General features: G+C 43.9%; 1 protein-coding gene across 1 annotated transcript in view; it reads left to right on the top strand.

The window, feature by feature from the left end:
• The first annotated feature begins 8270 nt into the window (after nucleotides 1-8270).
• Nucleotides 8271-9124, top strand: part of LOC103798970 (multiple PDZ domain protein-like) — a 13620-nt gene continuing 12766 nt past the window's right edge. Inside the window, exon 1 of the mRNA XM_009071259.1 lies at nucleotides 8271-8312. The gene's annotated coding sequence lies outside the window, so the exon portion shown is untranslated. The remainder of the gene's footprint in view (nucleotides 8313-9124) is intronic.

A 9124-nucleotide genomic window follows, 5' to 3' on the forward strand; every position in this document is an offset into this window, starting at 1 on the left:
GTTTTACATTTAATATTGCAGTGCTGGGAAAAGCTGCTAACTCCAGGTTGGTTACTGTTTTGAAAGCAACCTCAGATAGAAAACAAACTTAAAGAAAAGTGGGTGAAAGCTCCTTGCTCAGAGGTTAGGAAATACGAGATTAAATACAGTCTGAAAGTGTTTAATTTCACTGTCTTGCGAATGTGCCCAGTCTGCTGTTACATGGTCACATTGCCATTTTTCTACCCAACCTTATTGTCATCCACTGCCCTGGTGTGTCCCAGTTGAATGATGCTGCCTTAACAAGCTGGTCACTATTTTGTCTTATCTCATTGGCCACTGCTAAATGCTTTCATGGAATCATGGAGTGGTTTGGGTTGGAAGAGACCTTGAAGACCGTCTTGTTCAAACCCCTCTGCCGCAGGCAGAGATACCTTCCACTAGCCCAGGTTGCTCCAAGCTCCATCCAACCTGGCCTGGAGTATTTCCAGGGATGAAGCAGCCACAGCTGCTCTGGCCAGCCTGTGCCAGAGCCTCATCACCCTCATAAGGAAGAATAAGTATCCCATCTATCCCTGCCCTCTGGCAGTGGAAAGCCCTTCCCCCTTATCCTGTCCCTCCAGGCCCTCGGCCAAAGTCCCTTTCCAGCCCTCCTGGAGCCCCTTTAGGCACTCAGAGTGGCTCTGAGGTCTCCCCAGAGCTTTCTCTTCTCCAGACTGAACACCCCCAGCTCTTCCAGCCTCTCCAGAGCAGAGCTGTTCCAGCTCTCGAAGGGTCTCTGTGGCCTCCTCTGGACTCACTCCAGCAACTCCACATCCTTCTGATGTTGCTGCCCAGAGCTGGAGGCAGCACTGCAGGTGGGAACTCAGCAGGGCAGAGGGACAGAATGTCCCTCACCTGCTGCCTGCACTGTGGGATGAGCCCAGGACACAGGGGGTTTCTGGGTGCCAACGCACATGGCTGGAGCAGGTTGAGCTTCTCATCCACCAACACCCCAAGTCCTTCCCCTCAGGGCTGCTCTCAATTATCATGCCTTGGTAAAGTGTTTCAAAAACTAAAAGTAAAATGTGCGGTGGAAGTTCTAAACCACAGACTCAGCTTTTTCTCTAAGTGACCCGTGATCAGCCTCAGGTGAAAAAATATACATCACTGTCACCTTCTGCCTTTCACCCAGGCAAAAGCCTCTTATGTTGACTTAGAGTTACATAGTAATTTTTAAAACAAAGGTAACCCTCAAAAAAAACCCCTAAAAACCCACAACAACCCAAACCCCACAACTGAGAAGGTCTAAGACACATAGCAGAGGGTTTCTCAGTGCTGCTGAGATAGACATGCATGTGTTGTTCTCTTCCATTGGTAATTGTTTCTTCAGGTATTGCAAGAAGACCCTCCAGCTGCCAGTGGGGGGTGTGTGTGTGTGTATGTATATATATTTTAATCAAACTGTTCTTTTGATTTTCTTAATTACCTGCTACACAGCTCATAGTGTTCTGCCTTCATTAATGTAGATTGAAATCTCTTTTCCCCCATCTGGGACGCTTGGATCAGCTGTAATCCATTTGTGATTGCAATCCTCCAGGCTTTTTTCAGGGGCTGGCATACATGTATCAAAGAGGGAACCTGTGACAATGGTGCTGTGCCCCAGCAGATACAAGTCCACATCATTAAATAAGGTGTAGTGGGAATGAAAGGGAATCATGCTCCCAATGTTGTCTTGATCAGAGCGTTAGCTTAAGGGCATTTGAGTTCTCTTTCTGTTCAACATGCACCATGTGTGCTGGGAAAGGATGGTGAGGCAACACAGGGGGGTTAACTCGGTGAGAGATGTAGTACCTAACAGTGTTTTCCGAACACGGAGGGACTTTGCTCTGGCTCAGCAGTGATTTCCTGCCCTGCTCCAGGAAGGCAGCGCACAGCAGGGCTCGCACGCTCCAACCTTTTGTTGGAAACACTGTGGAAAGGCTTTTTCTTTGACTTGTACGTCGGGTTGGTGGGGTGACCTCACAGCCACAGTGGTTTTGGAGGGTATATTTGTCTGAGAACTGGTTATCCAATATCTGTGTATCTAATTGAAAATCACCACGTGTTTATCCAGAGCCAGAGTTGGTATCAAAGCCAGTTCAGCTCTGAGGCTGAGTGTTTGCTGGTGATCTTGTTTAGTGGAACAGGTTTTGCACAGTGAAGTGTCCCATCCTGCTAGCTGAAGCACTGTAGCAGGATGTTCACCTATTTTTTCTCAGGAAAAGAAAAGAAACAAACCAGAACAATGCGAAGGGAAAGCACCAGCGAGAGAACAGTATGTTCTTTGTAATGCTTTTTCTTTGGGGACATCTATTGCTGGCAATAAGATTAAATCACTGAAACCTTCCCTGAAGCTACATCTGCCACTGCCTACATTTTCCAACCTCAGTAATAAACTAACATTTGCCATTGTTCCTTTCTTCTGGATTTCATTTCTTACAGATTTAACCAGCACTATTTACCACAAGGCATTCAGCTCTTGCTTAAAGCTGAGACCTATGCCAAGTCCCTAAAAATATTCATAGCTCCAAAGAATCTGGTTTTAAATAATATCATTAAAACTAGACAATATTAATACAACAGTTCACACTGAGTTCACATGCTGCTGGTGCCAATGTGTAAAAATGGTGGAAGAAGCTCTAGACAAGACTACCCTGAAGTGGTGAACAAAATCCTTTGTACCTTTTTACTGGCTCTCTGTGTTTTGCTTGCAGGAGTAGTATCCCAAAATATTAAAAATGAAACAAAATCTGTGTTACAGTATTGCTTCTCCTGACAGTGGAGTGCTGTACTTTTTTACTGCAGAGTGGTGGGCTGTGTGGAGTCGTGGCTGCCAGTTTGGGTGGTGTTTGGGAAGGAGGATTCATCCTACCCTCTTCTTCCCACAGGATGCCATAGTGATCCATGAAGTTTATGAAGAAGGGGCAGCAGCCCGAGATGGCAGGCTTTGGGCTGGTGACCAGATTCTGGAGGTAAACAGGTTTCTCTGTGTACCTACTTGCTTCTATCCTGGTTGTGTGTACTTGTATTCCATGCAGTGCAGGTTTCATGCAGGAGGAGAAGTCACTGAGTAGGATCCATATTAGAGGCTTCCTTTCTGTCACTGACAACGTCCTGAAAAATTCATATTTCCTTATATATTCGTATAAACTGAAGGTACAAATTGAGAATACATTAAATTTAATTGAGCAAGGCAGTTCTTGAATTACATAGTTCAGCTGTCATGTCCAATAGCTTAGTATTATTCATCTCTTTAATCTTTCATTCGGAGACCTGTGCTGCTGCCGCCGCTCAAGATCTCTGTGCTGCCTGCAACCCAAACACTGAGTTGGGCCAACAAGAGGCAAGAGTGGCTACAGCATCCTTCCCAGCATCCCTCCCAGCATCCCTGTGGAAAGCACTGCCTGCCCATGGCACTGCTCAGGGAACTACCAGCTCCCCCAGGCCATCTGACTGGGGAAGACACAGAATGGTTGCTGTGAATAAATGTGGTGGTTTTCCTGCAGACAAGCATGGAAAAGGTGGAGGGAAAGGCATGGATAAAGGTGGAAGGAAAGGGTTAAGAGAGAAGTGCTGGTCTGCAAATGTTGGTCTGCAAATGAAACTTGCGTCAGGCAGGGGTTCAGCACAGCTGCTTGCAGCTCTGCTGTCAGCTCAGGACAAATTCCCAGCATGGCCATTAAGGCTTCGGTGTGTAGGGTTAGAAAAATAGTGAGGGGTACTTGGGGAGTTGTCTTTACAGCTCTTGCACTGAAAATATTTTTGTTAGCATTGAGGCTGAATGTTGTTTTCGTTTTATAAATAACGGTGTATTAACAGAGCACAGTAATTAGGGGGTAAAAATGGGGCAAGTTAATTAATTCTTCTCTGACCAAACAGGAAAGTGCTAATGTTTGTGGGCCGTGATATTGTTATTATTTCTGCTTTTAAAAGCTGTGCTAATGAATCAAAAAGATGGCTCTGAATTAGTTTCAGATTAGGGTGATAAAGCACACATAGATGTCTGCGTTGAGGAGAGAATATCAGTGCAGCACATAAATAAATGTGTGCAGAATTAAGACAAAGCAATGTAATTACTATAGATTAGGCTTAATTATCTTAATGTTAAGTATAACTTTGCATTCTAGAAATGCTGAGAAATATTTTCATTGCCTTAAAACTTATGGAAGTGGATTCACTTAGGGTTATTCTGTTACAGTTTATGCTACTATCTAAAGAGACTTCAAAAACATTTAAGTATGTTTTGGTATTAAGAAATAAAAGATGATTTTGTTGACAGAGTATTGGCAAACACCTTAAAGGGCATCTGTGGATCAGCCTTGACAAAATGAGGAGATAAAACTTCAACTTGCAATAGTGCTTGTACATTTAAGTAGAACTTCTTGTTCTGTCTGATACTACTAAAATGCTGAAACCTTCTCAGGTTATGGTAAGAGAAGTGTAATTGGGTGCTCCAGGAGCGGTCTGGTGTGCCATCTATTGGAAAAAGGGAAAATCACCATTTAATACATCCTGCCTGGGCTTCTCCATGGCTGGTATTCCTGATTCCTTCTGTTTTCGGCTGGACAGTGTTGCAGGGTCAGGGGAGAAGGAATCTGCGCAGTAAGAGACACAGGGAGCTCAAAGGAGCACATCCCACTATGTCTGGTTATAGAAGGAAACATTGTTTGAGGTTCCAAAGGTTTATGGTTAAAAAGAAGGGGAGAACACCCACAAAACTTCCAAGCCAAGATGTTTTGATTATAGTGATTTACTCCAGGCTGTGGCGCAGAGCCCCAAACGTGCGCTCCGCAGGAGATCCAGGAGCTCGGCCCTCTGCAAATGGGAGCACTAAATTAGAGCGCCAAGGGGTGTCAATTTGACAAATCTGTGCTGTCACACAAGGGTAGGGTGTGATGAAAAGATCATTTATACCTGTCATTTGGAAAGCAAACACGGATTATTTCAGGTGAACGGGATCGATCTGCGGAACGCCAGCCATGAGGAGGCGATCACTGCGCTCCGACAGACGCCCCAGAAGGTGCAGCTGGTTGTTTATAGGAATGAAGCACATTACAAAGATGAAGAAAACTTGGAGATTTTCTTTGTAGATATACAAAAGAAAACAGGCCGAGGACTGGGGCTCAGCATAGCTGGGAAACGGTAAGAGCAGCTCTCTGATGTGACAGCGCTTCAAATGAGGAATGTTTCGCTTTGTTGCATGAACAACTGTAGCTATTCCAAATGGAATATAAAATAAAAGGAAAACTCCACAAGGAGCATAATTTTCTGTCTAAATATCTTCAAGGATTTGATGGGACTGTGGTTCTGCTTCCTCTATCAGAACAACAGGCCTGAGCAGTGAAGGCTAAGGCTGCACAGGAGAGCTCCTGGTATACAGCACGGAGTGGGTATCCCTCTTGGTGTGTGGCACATGCAGAACTGGGAGCTCTCTATTCTGGTGGAATCAGCACAGCCATGTCTCAGGGCTTGGGGGCCCTAACCATGGCTTTTCTGGTTTCAAAACTGGGAGAGAAACCTTTCCACTTCTAAATACCAGGATATGCCTTTGCAGATGGGTTTGTGAGTTAGCTCAGCTTCTACTCGGGTTCAAAGGGAGCGATGTAAGTGGAAGATAAGAGGCTGAGTTAGACCCAAATCCTGAACAGTACCAGAGTGACTGTATAAAACAGCAGAGAGCAGGTCTGCAAGTATGGAGCAGAACCTGAGATACAGAATCACTTAGGTTGGAAAAGACCTCTATGATCATTGAGTCCAAACTCTAACCACATAGCACCTTGTCAACTAGACCAGAGCACTAAGTGCTTCCTTGAACACCTCCAGGGATGGTGACTCCACTACTTCCCTGCGCAGCCCATTCCAATGCCTGACCACCCTTTCAGTGAAGAAATTCTTCCTGATGCCCAACCCAAACTTCTCCTGGTGCAGCTTGAGGCTGTGTCTTCTTGTCCTGTCTGGGAGAAGAGTCCAACCCCCACCTGGCTATAGCCTCCTTCCAGGTTGTTGTAGAGAGCAATATGGTGGGAGATAGCAGCTGCTTAATAAACTATGACTCTTTACTGATCTGTCTTTAAACCATTGCTGTTAGATCACTAGAAGCAAAGCACTGATAGTTTTAATCTTTCATTGCTAAGAGAGGTTTATGGCACGACACTTGTTCAGTGTCAGTGCCTAGGAGTCATATGGTTGGTTTTCTGTATTGCCCAAACTAATTTATTTGTGCAATTACAAATCATCTTGTCATTATCCTGACTGTGTATGGTCAGTAAAGTTTCCACAGCAGTTTTGTACAAGAGTGGTGATGTTTAACCCAGGTGTTGTGAGCAGATTGCGGGTTGGGTAATTAATTTAGCTTATGTAAATTACCCTGCAGATGGTAATCGCAGCCTCCAGCCCTCCTGCCTTTGCTTCTGTCCTCAACTTTCTGTGCTATTGCTAAGTGCTTCGTTGTGGGGATTTCCACCTTAGAGGTAGCCCAATTTCTGAAGTCAATTAAATATCCAGGTATAATTCAAGGTGTGAAGTGTTGTGTCCTTCAGGATGAAGGATACCAAATGCCAAATGTTGGCATTGCAGTTGGCACCAGCTCACACCATAGAATCATTTAGGTTGGAAAAGCTCTCTAAGCTAATTGAGTCCAACCTTTAACCTAATACTGCCAAGTCCACCACTCAACTGTGTCCCACAAGATAGTTAACTCCATCTTAGGCCAATCCTTGGCTTGTTATTCATACAAGTGATGTTTTTCAGGAATCTTTGTGGTTCATACAGTCAGAACTAACAACTCAAGGTGAAAGACAGCATTAAATATAGCAAAACATGTCGTGGCTTTAAAACTCATTGATTTTTTACATGGTTGAATGGGGTGTAAAAGTAGTTCTTCCACTGCTCAAAGGTTTCTTTTAATGTCTCTTAAATGCAAGTAATCTAAATTGGTCTCCCAAAGAATATTGGATTGTGTAATTAGCCATATGCTTCTTGCATTGTTAGAAATGGAAGTGGAGTGTTTATCTCTGACATTGTTAAAGGAGGAGCTGCAGATCTAGATGGAAGATTAATTCAAGGAGATCAGATTTTGTCTGTAAATGGGGAGGATATGAGAAATGCCTCACAAGAGACTGTTGCCACTATACTTAAGGTGAGTACAGAATACATTTTAAGATACTAAATTGCAGTTACTGATACTGCAAGGTAATTATCCTCAAGTGCTGTTTGCCATACACAGGACAGTTCCAACTGCTTGCTAAGACAGGAATTCCATCTGAAATAACTTTGTGAGGTTCATTTAAAATCACTTCTCCGTGTATTTCTAGGAATTGGATGATATGAAGCAGGAAAACAAAGACACATTTAGTTAGAAAATACAACTGTGTATTTCATATGTTAGAAAAATACTTGGAAACCAGAGAGGCTTACAAACCAGAACTGAAATAAATGTCTTTGGCTGTGCTGTACTGACCTGCAGCTATAAAATGACAGCTTAAATCTGTTCCTGCATAGATTTCCCTCTTCCAGAAGGGATTTTACACTCAAGTTCTGGGAAAAGTTGCCTTGTTCCTTCAAAAAGCATGTGGCTGCTTGGGTCAGAGGAGAGAGCAGGGGATAGGATAGCCGTAAGTGCCTGGTGTTAGTCCTCATACAGCTCCCAGCCCTGACAGCCTGTGTGGATGCTGTAGACCTATTCCCATTCCAAACTGCATCTGGACACAAGGGCTTTCCCCCTGCCATCACCACCAGTGTTTCTGCATGTGATTTCTTTCATTCTTGAAGGGAAAGGCTAATTATTTCCTTGCTTTTTCCATTCAGGGTTGGTACTTGGCCAAGAGTTTACCTATTTAAGAACTGGAGATTGGTGATACGAGGGGATATTGTTAAGTTGAATCCATATGGGTTAAATTCACCCTGTTCTGCAACATTTTTCCTCTGAAGGGTTGTTAAAACATCTACTCAAGTGTTGGGGGCTTTTTGTTTATTTTTACTGAGTAATTGCCCATCTACAATTTGCCACTAGGAACATCCAGACTAACTTCAGCAACCGGGACAAACCTTCAGGATAAACCTAAATCTGCTTTTTGTACTGTCTCAATACAAATGTTCATGTTTTGAGCATTCTTGTGGTTTTCTTCACGGAGTTGTGGTGCTGAATATAAACATAATTGTCTCCAGGAGAGCATGAAATATTATATGTCTACTTAAATTGTACACTGTGTTTGGTTTTTTCCAAGTGTGCCCAAGGCCTGGTGCATCTTGAGCTTGGGAGATTGCGAGCTGGATCATGGCTGTCATCACGGAAAACATCCCAAAACAGTCAGGTTAGTGACAAATTCCCATGTATAAAATGGAGCTGTGGAGGGCAGAGCACAGGGATGGAGCACAGGTGTGTGTCTGAGGCTCAGTCCTTCCACAAGTACTGCTGAAGATGGGGAACAAAATACTTTATCCCCATAATTTTCTGCACTGAACCGCAGCTGATTAAGCAGAAGAGCTAGTAAATGCTGTTAAACTGGTAAATTGGTTTAAGGAGTGTCTTCCCAAGGCACACCAAGAATCTGTAATATTTTTCTCAAATGACGAGGCCCAGAAATGTTGTTTCTAGACTTGCAGAATCTGCTTGAATGTATTTTCCGCAGCTGTTTTGTCAATCAAAATGAGTTAATGAAACCGAACTGTATCTTTGCCTATCTTATGGCAGAACCACATGAGAGCTGCTTTCCTCTGAAAGAAAACACAGAGCAATTTCCTGCTTCACTTGCTTTTTACCTGAAGCGAGGACAACAATTCACTTTTCAATCAGTGCAGGGCTTTTCCCCTCTCCCTGCACCCCCCCGATCCACCCAGACACTGATCCACCGGTATTAAAGCTGGAGTGTTGCAAGGGACAGAAACGAGGCAGAATGACTTTTTTAGAAGAATTTTTCTCCAAAGACCTACTGCTTTGCCATTATATTTAAGTTATCAATGTATCTGAGAGAGACAAGCTGTGGATCACAGCAGGGTGATTGTTACGCAGGATTTTGGCCACTCTCTGCCCTGGGGGGAGCTGCACACTGGTGGGATGCACAACTGCTAAAAGAAGGGCTTGGTCTGGGAAATTGAGAGGAGGAGCCACAGGAGGCTTAGGGGA

The sequence above is a fragment of the Acanthisitta chloris genome, unplaced genomic scaffold (genome assembly GCF_000695815.1).
Source record: "Acanthisitta chloris isolate BGI_N310 unplaced genomic scaffold, ASM69581v1 scaffold7323, whole genome shotgun sequence".
NCBI classification, from domain to species: Eukaryota; Metazoa; Chordata; class Aves; order Passeriformes; family Acanthisittidae; genus Acanthisitta; species Acanthisitta chloris.